Source organism: Astatotilapia calliptera, chromosome 17 (genome assembly GCF_964374335.1).
Source record: "Astatotilapia calliptera chromosome 17, fAstCal68.1, whole genome shotgun sequence".
Taxonomy (NCBI): domain Eukaryota; kingdom Metazoa; phylum Chordata; class Actinopteri; order Cichliformes; family Cichlidae; genus Astatotilapia; species Astatotilapia calliptera.
Genome location: NC_137438.1, coordinates 1,259,865 through 1,274,156, shown reverse-complemented (window position 1 = coordinate 1,274,156; position 14,292 = coordinate 1,259,865). Strand labels below are relative to the sequence as shown.

General features: G+C 44.1%; 1 pseudogene across 1 annotated transcript; it reads right to left on the bottom strand.

Annotated features, from left to right (window-relative positions):
* Positions 1 to 9,755: 9,755 nt before the first annotated feature.
* On the bottom strand, positions 9,756 to 14,083 carry LOC145421427 (zinc finger protein 277-like; annotated as a pseudogene). Its single transcript, XR_013902792.1, has 8 exons — positions 14,032 to 14,083; positions 12,881 to 13,793; positions 12,691 to 12,812; positions 12,499 to 12,566; positions 11,933 to 12,029; positions 11,141 to 11,177; positions 10,881 to 11,055; positions 9,756 to 10,680 (listed from the first exon to the last, which is right to left on the bottom strand). The product of XR_013902792.1 is annotated as a zinc finger protein 277-like (transcript).
* Between the last annotated feature and the right edge of the window lie 209 nt (positions 14,084 to 14,292).

Below are 14,292 nucleotides of genomic sequence, written 5' to 3'. Positions count from 1 at the left end.
TGTTCCCGCTGGTGCAGGGTCCGCTCCTCAGCAAAGGTTTCTCCGTTTGGTTCTGTCCAAGGCGTCCTCAGGTGACGCGTTGATGGTCTTAATGTCTTCCTTGATTTTGTCCATCCACCGTTTTTTCGGTCTGCCTCAAGGCCGGCGCCGTCTGGGTCGATCCTTAATAGTCGTTTTTGCTGAGTTCTCATCGCTTCGAATCACGTGTCCATACCACCTCAGGCGGGATTCGAGCATCTTTTAAACTCGAGCCACAGTCCACCGACCTGTGCTCTCCTTTATGTTTGATTTTATTTTGCCCCTCACCTCCCAACCAGTCATGGCAGAAGACCGCCCCTCCCTGAGCCTGGTTCTGCCAGAGGTTTCTTCCTGTTAAAAGGGAGTTTTTCCTCTCCACCGTTGCCAGAGTGCTTGCTCATAGGGGATCATTTGATTGTTGGGTTGAATTTTTGGATTTCATTTCATTGGCTTGAACTGAAAAACCTAAAAATTCAGCTGAGGGGTTCACATAGTGGAGAGCACTACATTTGTTAACTGCACTTTGTTTATTTGTGGATTTTGTAGTTCTTCCTACTACAAAAACTACAAATGAAAACAAGGCAGTTAGCAGCAAATGAAAATAAATAAAACACATTAAAAAAATCTGCTACTGCTCTGTGTGTTTACTTTAGTGAACAATTCAGGTGAGGGGTTCACATAGTGGAGAGCACTACATTTGTTATATATATTGTGTGTGTATATATATATATATAACAACTAAAATACAATATATTGTATTTTAGATTAGAATTGAGATGGATATATATCTGGTCAAAGAATATAACTAAATTTATATTTAACTTACAATAAATCACTAGTTGTTCAGTCCTAGCTGTCGTTATCAGTTACTGCCAGTTATTCCTCTGCTGCCCATGGTTTACAGTCCACATAAACAGGACTGAATCATCAGCAGAAGAAACAGAAAACAGGTCTCTTGCCACTGTTTGCTACTTTTGTAATTGCTGATAGGAATTTGTGACAGGTCGGAGGCACGACACGACCACGACTCAGCATTCTGTGGCATTTCCCTTTTATTCTCGTTAGCTGTACACACACTGATGGCTCAGCTTTCCAGCCAAACACATACCAACAACAAACACACAACAGGCCCTAGTTCATTTAAATGAGAGTACGTTTTGCTCTAATGAGTTTGCATTCAGTGTTTAAAATTCAAACTGTTAACATAAAATGTTATTGTTAATAAATTGTTATTGTTTACCTTTTTGTCTTGTATTGTTGATGTGTATGAAGTATATGTATATCTGTATGTTGCCCTGTCTTAGTTTGTCTTGTCCCGTGTTCCCACTCGTGGCCCGCACCTTGTCGTGGTGAGTGGGCTTTCAACTAAGATGGGCTGTCCTTCTGTTGTCATATGTTGAAAAGAAAGCAAAATGCTACTTTTTACTACTCGGATCAAATGTATTCATGTTTAAATACTGTGGGTAATGTAATCTAAAGAAGTAGTCAGGGTGTGGTCCTTCTCAAATTTCCTTCATCCGAGTTTTTGTGCTCGTCTGTCTGCCTCTGTTCTAGGTTCACAGGACATGCAGATGAGATGCTTCTCTTGGGTTTCATATATAAGCAACACACGTCCTGGTTTATGTCACAGTCTTTGGTAAGTTTTACAGTCCAAATTTATTGACTGGTGTTAAGGTTCAAATATTAAGGAGGGATATAGGAGGAAATCCAAATAACAACACTGGTCCGGCCGGAGTAGTCAAAACGATGATTTTAATGAACACGCGCAGCGTGGGGAGATGTACACCGCATAACATCAGCTGTAGATCTCCGCCCAAAAAACTACACAGGAAAGGTTTTATGGCATCAGGGCATGTTTACTGACGCCCCCTCATGCCTCAAGCAGATACAATACATGCATACGTCAAATCAAAACCACAATGACTTTTAACACAGTTTGAAAGAACATGGTCTCCGTCTCCACGGCAGGTGCATCCTGTCGCTGCCCGACGCCCGTTTATCGTCTTGGAACATCAGCAGCGGTTCTGCAACAAACTGTTCTTTTGCAAACTCAATTTCGCAGCGACAGGCATAACATGATTAAACTTTTACCTACAAATGAGTCTATCTACTTATGTGTGTCAACCTGACATGCACTCAGTTTCACCTCTCCCCTCACCAGCTAAACCTTGTAACCTTTTCCCCAGACAGAAGGCCAGCACAACTGAAACTATATGTGTAATATATTGAATAAATGTTTTAATCAAATGATACTACTTAAAACTTAATAAAAGAATATAAAAGATAATAATGAATAACCTGGTTATTCAAGTAGCATCATCCAACACCACTCCTCAAAATAGCAACCAAAATGCACACTTTACAGAGGAAACAAAGACACTTTAGAAGTATACTTCCTGACTTATTCTCAGTCAACTGTTACCAAGCAAACTCAAACACAGCAGGTTGCTGAATACACTCAGGTCTCTGCTCAGCTACTATTCTTGCTGTAAGACTAACCTTCTAAGCTCCACGTCACTCACACTCTGCATATAAACATTCAAGATTATAAAAAGCATTTAAGATTATAGATCCAACTCAACAGTTTAAAGTGGTTATCACTGCTCCTGTACTAAAGGCTAATTAATTGGGTGCCAATATGTTTAAACCTCTGAATGCACTATCAATACTTGTAGATTATGTTATTAATGCCATGGTAATATGAACAATAGCAGTAAAATAATTTCTCTGAGATCAGTGTCACTGAGCTCGAGCGCTGCTCCACCAGCTACAGGTTTAATATCAGATCAACAACAGTAGAAAAACAGAGACAGAGACTACCAGACAAAAAGAAGAATAGGAAATCCAACATCATCCAACAGGCTCTTTAAAATAGTTCCTCTGTACAGTATTTACACACACACACTGAGGAGGAGGAGCCTGTCACTCAGTCAGTACAATGAAGCAGTCTGAATACTGCCCTCTGATTGGCTGGCACTCCTTCATCCAGTGTTCTCTTTATTTCAGGTGAAGCTGAGACGCATCCAGGTAACGGTGTGATGTCATCCGGAGCTGAGCCCGTCCTTCCGAAAGAGGTCAGAGGTCACCTAGTCGTCCCTGCAGGTACGTCACTGTGAGCTCTGCCCACTTGCATCCCAGCAGCACCTGTTGGCCAACGGGACCGCCCAGAACCAGCAAAACCCAACGGGACCAGGATCCGGTCCAGCGAGGGTCGGAGCAGTTGGCTGGACGTCCAGGCAGAGATATCAAACATACACAGAACACCACTGAACTGATGTCACGGAAACAGAAACGCTTCTTCACGTGATCCAGTCACATGACTTGGAGAGGCGTAGAGGCTGGCCAATCAGGTGTACCTGTGGAAAGTGAGAGGAGATCACGGGTCAGAAGATTTTACCAGGGAATGGCTTGAAATTAAAACAAAGAAGAAGAAGGAGGTGATGATGATGATGAGGAGGCTGATCTCCTGTTCAGTAACACTCTGTTTCTTTACACTGAGATTCACTGCTCTGACCAGTAGGTGGAGCTGCTGCACTGAGACACCTGAAGCAGGGCAGGTGAATTTCAGTACAGGTGGAGAGGAGCGGCACAGAAGTCCAAGCATGTTCATGGATGTGATGAGCACCTGCGCATTACTCACATAACTGCTTTTTATTAATCGTGAGCTTTTGGTGCGTTAAAAAAAAAGGAGGAATTTGTGAAATTCATTGTTATTTGATTAATTACTAAAGAGACTTATATTGTTAATTTGGGGTGGCTGTAGCTCAGGAAGTGCAGCGGGTCATCTTCTGACTGGAAGGTTGGTGGTTTGATCCTGGCTCCCCCCAGTCTGCGTGCCAAATATATTTAAAAAAATAAATCAGCATTTCAAATAGATGGCATGTCCATCATGTCATTAACTGCCACTGAGGTCTCAATCTGAAGACGGCTCCTAAAAATCACAAACAGAGGAGAGAATAATTCAAATCAGTTTGTTAAGAAGTTTATGCCTCAAACCATAAGTCCTTAGTTTCTCTGATTTCCTGTTAATTATATGACATTCAGCACATTTTGTTACACAATTCTAGTAAGCTGATAATTGGCAAGGAGGAATTAGTGTGTCTGTGAAGTTTCTCAGTCCACCAGGTCATCGTAGTCTAAGGAGCTTGGAAAGAAAAGCATCTGGACTTCTTTAAGTGTCTTGAAGACGTTTCACGTCTCGTCCGAGAAGCTTCTTCAGTTCTAAGATCAAATGGTGGAGAGTCCCAGACTTATAAGCCATGTGGGAGAGGTGAAACATCTTCAAGAAACTTAAAGAAGTCCAGAGGCTTAGATTAATTAGTATGGTACTGACAAAATTTGATCAGCCCTGCACAAAACAAGACTTAACTTGTCCTTTATCTTAAAACGCTTTATATTTAGTTAAATCTAACATTAAAAAGTAACCAGTATTGGGCCAAACCTTGACCCTGCCCTCTGTTGGGATTCAGAGATTCTTTTATTGCTACCATATAATCTGCCTTATGAAGAATGTATTAATAACATGTTTCACAGTATCATTTATCAGTAATATTTCCTACAGGGTTTATATTGCATTGAATATGTCTGTCATCACATTGACCTTTCTATTTTTACAGGTTGAGTTCATTCTATACACAATGCATAAATGTGCTTGGTTAGAGTTGATGTTCCATTCTAGAAGGTTTTAAGCTTCACTGGTGAGAGTGTCCAGATGATACATGCTGAGGGGAGATGAGAACATAGCAGGTTAATTGCATGCATGCTTACAATACACATATTAATCTAGTAGCAGGTCTGAGCGAAGGCCTAAGCGTCTTCTGCTTCAGTTTGAGACTGGCTGCAAAGTACTCTACTTAGTAATTAATGACGAGGGTCCATTATTAGATCTCAGAGATGCTAAGACCTGAAGTTATTACCTTAAAAGGCAAGTAATGTAGAAAGGAGAAGTTATATGTCGGTGTAAGGTTATATGTACGTGATGTACCCTTGTCTGCACGAATTGAACTTTTGCCCGTCTGTCACCATGTATTTTTGAACTGTATTGACGTAGGTGATATTTTGTCCTATAAAACCAGAACCCAATGTATTCTTGTCAGAGCAAAACAATCCGTATGCTGACGGTTGGTGGTTCTCCTGTGTTAATAAAACTCATCGTTTGATTGCACTTTTCCGGAGCCTCCGTCGTTTGTTGTCTGGTCTAAAGTTGATCGATCTCGCAACACCTCCTATATCCCTCCTTAATATTTGAACCTTAACACCAGTCAATAAATTTGGACTGTAAAACTTACCAAAGACTGTGACATAAACCAGGACGTGTGTTGCTTATATATGAAACCCAAGAGAAGCATCTCATCTGCATGTCCTGTGAACCTAGAACAGAGGCAGACAGACGAGCACAAAAACTCGGATGAAGGAAATTTGAGAAGGACCACACCCTGACTACTTCTTTAGATTACATTACCCACAGTATTTAAACATGAATACATTTGATCCGAGTAGTAAAAAGTAGCATTTTGCTTTCTTTTCAACATATGACAACAGAAGGACAGCCCATCTTAGTTGAAAGCCCACTCACCACGACAAGGTGCGGGCCACGAGTGGGAACACGGGACAAGACAAACTAAGACAGGGCAACATACAGATATACATATACTTCATACACATCAACAATACAAGACAAAAAGGTAAACAATAACAATTTATTAACAATAACATTTTATGTTAACAGTTTGAATTTTAAACACTGAATGCAAACTCATTAGAGCAAAACGTACTCTCATTTAAATGAACTAGGGCCTGTTGTGTGTTTGTTGTTGGTATGTGTTTGGCTGGAAAGCTGAGCCATCAGTGTGTGTACAGCTAACGAGAATAAAAGGGAAATGCCACAGAATGCTGAGTCGTGGTCGTGTCGTGCCTCCGACCTGTCACAAATTCCTATCAGCAATTACAAAAGTAGCAAACAGTGGCAAGAGACCTGTTTTCTGTTTCTTCTGCTGATGATTCAGTCCTGTTTATGTGGACTGTAAACCATGGGCAGCAGAGGAATAACTGGCAGTAACTGATAACGACAGCTAGGACTGAACAACTAGTGATTTATTGTAAGTTAAATATAAATTTAGTTATATTCTTTGACCAGATATATATCCATCTCAATTCTAATCTAAAATACAATATATTGTATTTTAGTTGTTATATATATATATATATACACACACAATATATATAACAAATGTAGTGCTCTCCACTATGTGAACCCCTCACCTGAATTGTTCACTAAAGTAAACACACAGAGCAGTAGCAGATTTTTTTAATGTGTTTTATTTATTTTCATTTGCTGCTAACTGCCTTGTTTTCATTTGTAGTTTTTGTAGTAGGAAGAACTACAAAATCCACAAATAAACAAAGTGCAGTTAACAAATGTAGTGCTCTCCACTATGTGAACCCCTCAGCTGAATTTTTAGGTTTTTCAGTTCAAGCCAATGAAATGAAATCCAAAAATTCAACCCAACAATCAAATGATCCCCTATGAGCAAGCACTCTGGCAACGGTGGAGAGGAAAAACTCCCTTTTAACAGGAAGAAACCTCTGGCAGAACCAGGCTCAGGGAGGGGCGGTCTTCTGCCATGACTGGTTGGGAGGTGAGGGGCAAAATAAAATCAAACATAAAGGAGAGCACAGGTCGGTGGACTGTGGCTCGAGTTTAAAAGATGCTCGAATCCCGCCTGAGGTGGTATGGACACGTGATTCGAAGCGATGAGAACTCAGCAAAAACGACTATTAAGGATCGACCCAGACGGCGCCGGCCTCGAGGCAGACCGAAAAAACGGTGGATGGACAAAATCAAGGAAGACATTAAGACCATCAACGCGTCACCTGAGGACGCCTTGGACAGAACCAAACGGAGAAACCTTTGCTGAGGAGCGGACCCTGCACCAGCGGGAACAACGCCAGGATGAAGGTGGACTGTGGCTGGAAAACATCATTACTGTTTTTAAAGGGTAACTGGTCCACAATTGTCGATGGGACGTGTGCATGCAAGCACACGCAAGCCATCCCCGCTCTGTGGGGTCATGACAATAATCATGACCCCACAGAGCGGGACATTCGCTTCAGCCGAAAAACCTAGAGGCGACCCAGATAGCAGCTGCAGAAAGAACAATGAACCATCCGACATTTGTGAGTTCTTCGTTCCTTTCCCTGAGTTGTCTGATCTCTTCACAGAGTCGTCTTCTCTCTTGCCTCAGTTCTTCGTTCTGTTGCCTGAGGCGTGTGATCACTTGCCCAAGTTCCATGTATTCTCGAGTGACTTGTGCGTTGTCTCTATTGAGTTGAATGATCTCTTGCCTGTGATGTCTGTTTTCTTCCGTGAGGCGTGTGATCACTTGCCCAAGTTCTATGTTTTCTCGAGTGACTTGTGCGCTTTCTTGATTGATTTGAATGATCTCTTGGCTGTGATGTCTGTTTTCTTCCGTGAGGCGTGTGATCACTTGCCCAAGTTCTATGTTTTCTCGAGTGACTTGTGCGTTGTCTCTATTGAGTTGAATGATCTCTTGGCTGTGATGTCTGTTTTCTTCCGTGAGGCGTGTGATCACTTGCCCAAGTTCTATGTTTTCTCGATTGACTTGTGCGCTTTCTTGATTGATTTGAATGATCTCTTGCCTGTGATGTCTGTTTTCTTCCGTGAGGCGTGTGTTTAATGCAGCGATGTCTAAGTTTTGACTAACAACAATTTGTAGAATTTCAACTGCCGTACGCTGCACTGGGTCTGACTGATCTCTGCTTCCAGATGGATTATTCGACGTTCCCTGTGACATTTCTTTGGAGGTTTAAAGCTCAAAAAAGTTAAATCTCTGAATGATTTAAATGCAAAGGTCAGCTTTGTCTAAGGTCAGCTTTGTCTAAAACAACTGGCTCTTTCTGATGTAAACTGTTAACGACCTCCTCTATTTATAGACTTGGTGGGTGTGGCAGAGAATGTGATGTCCCTGTGACATCACGATGATCCTTTGATCTTCTCAAAGGATCATTGTGATGTCACCGTGACGTCACAATGATCGTTCGAGAAGATCAAAGGATCAAAGGAGCGCTGTGGATCATTCTGAGCATGCTCAGATCAATGAACGGTCATTGTGACGTCATTGTGACGTCACGGCGACATCACATTCTCTGCTACACTCACTAAGTCCTTAAATAGAGGAGGTCCTTTAACAGTTTAGACAAAGCTGACCTTTGCATTTAAATCATTCAGAGATTTAACTTTTTTGACACTTTTGAGCTTTAAACCTTTAAAGAAATGTCACAGGGAAACGGTGATCAGTCAGATCGACTGCAGCGTACGACAGAGGAACTCAGGGAAGAACACATACAACTCAGTGAAACGTGCATAGAATTCAGTCAATATATCGGACAAGTCAGTGGAGAAAACACACAACTCAGTGAAAACTACATACAACTCTATCAAGAAAACGCACAACTCGGGCAAGGAAACGCACAATTGAGGCAAGAGATGGCAGAACTCAGACAAACTGTGGAAAATCTTCAGCGCCCAGCGGTACATGAACAAGAGACAACAGAAAGAGAATCGCCTGGTTCGTGGGGTCTAAACCTACTTAAAGTAGGTTTAACTGCTGCCGGATGTGTCATTGCTCTTCCTGCAGCTTTCTGGGTCGCCTCTAAGATTTTCGGCTGAAGCGAATGTCCCGCTCTGTGGGGTCGTGATTATTGTCATCATGTACTCATATATGTAAGCATTGAGCCAAATGTAATAATTCTAACATATTAAACAAACAATATTTGTCTCTTATGTATAATACATCTGTAGATACACTGTCACAGATACTTGTCTTTGAGTGAAGATTTAAGGTGATAGGAAATATAAATAACTGCAACTTGAATCTCTGACCCAGAGTTCAAGCTCACTGCTGTAATATATATATATATATCATAATAATCTGACAATACATATAATATTGGCCATATTATATTTACATTACCACAGTGAGATGACTTCAGTCTCATGAACAACGTTAGCTAATTGTTATTTACTAGCTAATCTTAAATGACTGTTCAGCACAGAAATGAAGCCCAACAATCATGTTTACAGTCCTTTGGTCTCAGATGAACAAAATATGTTCTCCTTCATTTCTGTCACACAAAGCTGTATGACACGTTTCTCGCGGTTAGTATCATGGTTGCTAGGCAACCTGAACAGCGCGACGAAGGCTAGACCGTCCCATTTCACAAGCCTCTCACTTCCGCACTTCTCGTACTTATAGTACGCGCCGTACGTAGTACGCGTGCGGTCGCTGGATTGGGACACAGCCTGGGCCTGCCAGAGTCAGAAATGAGGATAAAACAGGAAGTTTGACAGCAGTGAGTTCCTGCAGCGACCTCTCGTTTCTCTCCTCAGTGCTGCATGTTCGTGAACGTGAGCCCGGACGCGAAGGAAACTCTGCTGCAGTTCGGCTCCACCATACGGCAGGTGTCGCTCGGCAACGCGACGCAGAAAAACAACAGAAACGCCAAGTAGGACAGATGTTTCAGGCACGAGAAGTCCCTGGACTTTTTGAGGGGACAACAATAATAATAACAATGTGCAGTAAAACATACACTCATTCTTTTCATTTATTAGGTTCCTGTGTCGTGTTGTTTGTGTTGGCAGTGAGTTGGAGGGCGGGGTGGGGTGGGCTGCTTTTAACCAGGTAATAATAATAATAATAATAATAATAATAATAATAATAATAATGGATACTTTATTGATCCCCATGGGGAAATTACTTGTTTTTCTCTGCATTTGACCCATTCACTCAGTGAAGCAGTGGGCAGCCCACTAAGCAGGCGCCCGGGGAGCAGTGTGTAGGGACGGTACCTTGCTCAGGGGTACCTCAGGGTAGCCGTTAAGTGGATTCGAACCGCCGACCTTCCGATCATGGGGCGACCACTTTACCTACTGAGCTATCCCTGCCACTTTGTGCTACATTTGTGTATGAAAAGTGCTTTATAAATAAAGGTTGATTGATTGTGCGTAGTGCCGACGCGGGACAGTTTCCAATTGTGTAGTGCTGTTGTTCCTAGTGTGACTCTGCAATGACAATAAAGAGTCTCTCGTCTTCTCTTGACGATGAGCTGCTCGTCCACCACAGCACTGAATCCAGCTCAGTTACAAGTTACAAAAGAAAATCATTTTTACTCGAGTACTGAAATTCATACTCAAGAAAACGCATGTTTCAGCTTCATTGCACGAGGCAGAGCAATTACGTTTCAGCGGACATCATGGCGTCCGCGTGTCCTGCTGTGGAGAGGACTCTTCTTTTAAACCTTCTTATCTCTACTAAGTAGAGACGTACAGGAAATAGTTGAGAGGGAAAGGGCCGGACTCAAACCCGTGCGGCTGCGTTCCAGCCATGTGGGATGTGGTCACCATGAGCTGAGCTCAGCCGACGTCAGAGACGACTTTGAGTCAAACGTATGACACGTGTCCGTCTGTGGTCCTAGCTGCTGCCTCCTCGCTCCTTCAGCAGCTGCTTGAGGACTCTCAGGTTAGAGATGTCCTCCGCGATGACCGGGATCTCCTCGCCGCGATGCTCCTCGCCACCGTCGCCTTCCTCGCTGTCAGAGAGCGTGCACAGGAGAGCGTCGTTCTCGTACGTGGGGAAGTAATACCTGCGGAGCGAGACGAAGTTTAGTGCTCAGGCTCAAATTAGTCCCAACTTAAAAAAGGACGCCATTTTCATCAGCTGATAAAAATACTCCAAATGAAGTGTAAACATCTGTGGCGTTGACCACGTTCATCAGCAGCTGGACGCCAGCTTTAAAGCCCGCGCTCTCATTGGTCAATTCTGCAGGCGCTTCGTTAAACCTACTGCGGCTGGTCCCAGGCGGACATCTCTGGCAGTTTCATCACGTGACCTTCAGCCGCGATGTGACGCAGGGCGTCCGCCCGGCAGTCGAACATCCGCGTGCAGCCGTAGCAGCGGCTCTGATGGATCTGCCGCCGGATGAAGTTCACCAGTTTGACCTGCTGGTAGAACTTGAGGTCTGAGGGAGGACAGAACATTAGAAACACTCAGAAGGAAGAAATAGAAGGAAACTGCGCTCGAATGACCACGGAGATTTCACTCACCGAGCTCGGTCTTAAGGAGGTCGAAGCCGTGAGCCTCCTGCAAAACAATCACGAAACAGAAAGACGTCAGGGTGACGCAACGCCGCGACGCTGGTTACAGACTTCATAAATAACAAAACCAGAAAGCAGAGAGAAACTTTTCTGCCTCTCAGGTAAACTCGTCACTCGTGAGCAGAAACTTAGAGTCACGTTTGGGAAACTGGTTCTAACTTTAAACCATCAGAACGTTTAATCAACGACAAAATCTGACTGCAGTCGACGTCCAATCCTAGATTTGATTTATTGTTCACGAGTGTTAAGTCTAATTGTTGAATGTTGTCATTGTGTTTCTTAAATTTGTACGGTCTGAGTTCAACCTATAGGATCAAGACGTTCCTTTGTCTCTGACCTCTCCAGCCACTCTGTGCTGGGGGAGCTTTTATTGCAGATGCATCCTGACAGATCTGTTTCTTCTGTTGTAAGCTTCCTGCTTTTATGATCCTTTTGGTCAGCAGGAGGTCTCACACACACACACACACTTGTTAAAGTTTTGACAATCATGTATTTATTTGGAACCTTTTCAAAATAAAAGGCTCTTCAGCTTCGGTCCATCTGTGTGTGAGGGCACTTTTTGAGTAAAATCCATGTTTTGTGCTTACGATGGATTCATGCGTTTGCAGAGACCTCAGGAAGCAGATCGTTTCCTGTTAGTGTGCACTGTCTCCGTTCTCCCAGAATGCTTTGCAGAATCGTTTCAGGGATGAAAAGCAGAAAACGATATTTTCCTTCTCTGAAACTTCTACGTTCCCGTACCTTCATATGCGCGTAGATCTGCTCCAACGTCTCCGATTGGTGATCACAGAACAGACACACTGCAGAGACCGGATGAGCCTGCCAGTCCGACCAATCACTGCGGACGATACGGAGATGAAACGAGCTGAAGACTGAAAGCATTCACACAGGATCAGAGGAGGAGTAGGAAGTGGACTTGATTTAAACTTTTGTATCCAGGCTGACGCAATAAATGAGAATATTCTCAGGAGGGACAACCCAAGGTTCAGTATCTGGGATCGAGCCGGGGATCAAACCTCCAACCTTTCGCTGCACCTCCTGATCCACAGCTACCCCGAGCTCACAGCACCTGGTTCAGCACCTGGTTAGCGCTGGAGATCAAGCGTGCTCAGACTGGTGATGTCGTGTTGGTTTAAAATAAACGTTACACCCAGTAACTGCACCATCTGGTGGTAAAAAACTGGTATTACATGCAAGTGCAGCCCGGCCCGGTTTTTGCCTTTAACACGACACAGAGCAGTGTGTATGACATGCATCAGGACACTTTAGTTAATGCCGTCCTCACAGAGCTACATGAGGATACTTACTCATCCTCATCATCCGCCAGCTCACGGTCATCTTCGCTTTGCAGCTCCTCCCACGTTTTTCCCAGTTCCTGACAGGACAGGAGGGACGCTTTAAAATCGGAACAATACATTCAGGTCGTGCGTTTGCTTCTACAGAACTGCTTCGTTTATCCTGACGTGGAAGCGTGTGGCGAGTGTGTCGCTGGGCTTTACCAGGTAGTTGATGACGTAGAAGCGGTCGTACTCGTGGTTTTTGGCGCTGATGCGGCGGTGAGCTTTTTTCCTTCAGCGTGGTTTTATCTCGAAACGTTTTCTCGCAGTACAGACACTGCAGACTGAAGCGAGGGGAGCAAAATGAAAAGGCGCGCGAAACAAAACTTAACGCTGTGAATAAAAAGCAAACCTGTCCAGTTTGTCCTGCAGCGTGTCGAGGAACTCGCTGCAGTAGACGATGTTGTCCGGCAGTCCGATGCTGAAGGAATGCTCTCTGGCCATGTGGTTCAGCAGAGACCACCTGGAAACAGCACGTGGAGCCATTTTTAATAAACAACAGAAAACATCAGCTGACATCATCACTGTTAGCACTGCGCTGCAGTCCTTTGGGCTTCGTCCAGAAGTTCCCATTTGGACAAGACTTCAAGATCCATGCAGCGTGCCCATAGTGGCAGACAGAGGGAAGCAGCCTCCCTCGCCATGGGCCGCTGCATGTCCAAATGTGAGGAGACCCGGAGCGGACGCGGGTTATGTCTCTCGGCGTCCTCCCACAAGGAGCTGGAGGTGGTGGCTGTGCAGAGGGAGGCCGAGCATCTGCGAACCAACACAGTGACTGAAAATGGATGGATGGAAGCTTAACTGGAGGTAAAGACACAGATCCACACAAGAACTGTGGTAAACACCAGTGAGAAGCCAGTCACACCTTCATGCCATTCATGAACCAGCACACACCTGCACAGGTCTGAGACCTGACCCTTAGCAGGAGAGGAAGAAGGATGAGGAGCTGCACTGGTCTCAGATCAGCTTCTTGGTTCAGGCTCAGACATGTCACTGAATGATGTTTATGGAATTATGCATCAAAGCAGCTTTTTGGGGGTTGGATCATAAGAGATGACTACAGGAAGCAAAGAAGCTTTTAGTCACATGATTTCAGGAAGCTCTACCTTCTGTCTGCTTTAATCTAACACACGTGAGGTTTCCAGGACTGATGGGAATCCTGCGGCGCTTTACCTGTTTCCCGTGAACTCTTCGCTGCAGAACATGCAGAGACGATGGAAGCTGCTGTCGTCTCGCTCCTTCGGCTGCTGCTCCAGGACCTCCTCCTGTGGGAGCACAGAAGAAGAGCTCAGAGGAATTCTTCAGAAAACTACCTCAGAGTGCTCAGATATTTAAAGTGCAGAGGTTACAACGACACAAAGCGTGTCAAATCATCACTCAAATCTGCAATTTTTCTGATTTTGCCTGATTTTCAGACTTTGCCTCAAAATAAAGTTTAAAAGAAACGAAACTTTCAGCAGCACAAGATTCACTCAGGATGCTCCGAGTCTCACGTCTCCTCACCAGTCGTTTCTGCTGCAGCTTCTCTCGGAGGACTCTGTCTTCTGGAAGGACGTCACACAGCAGGAAGTAGTCCTCCTGCTCCTCTGTCAGGTCAGCGAGGAAGAAGAGTTTTTAATGAGTCATTAATCAGAGCTGGAGGAAGTGTACGTGGTTCACTTTGAAAGGTCAGGTCCTCTGTGGGTTTGAGTGAACTCACCGACTGGGCCCGTGGAGTTGGTTTTGATGACGCTGCAGAAATCTGTGAGCGGCTGCTCGAGGAAT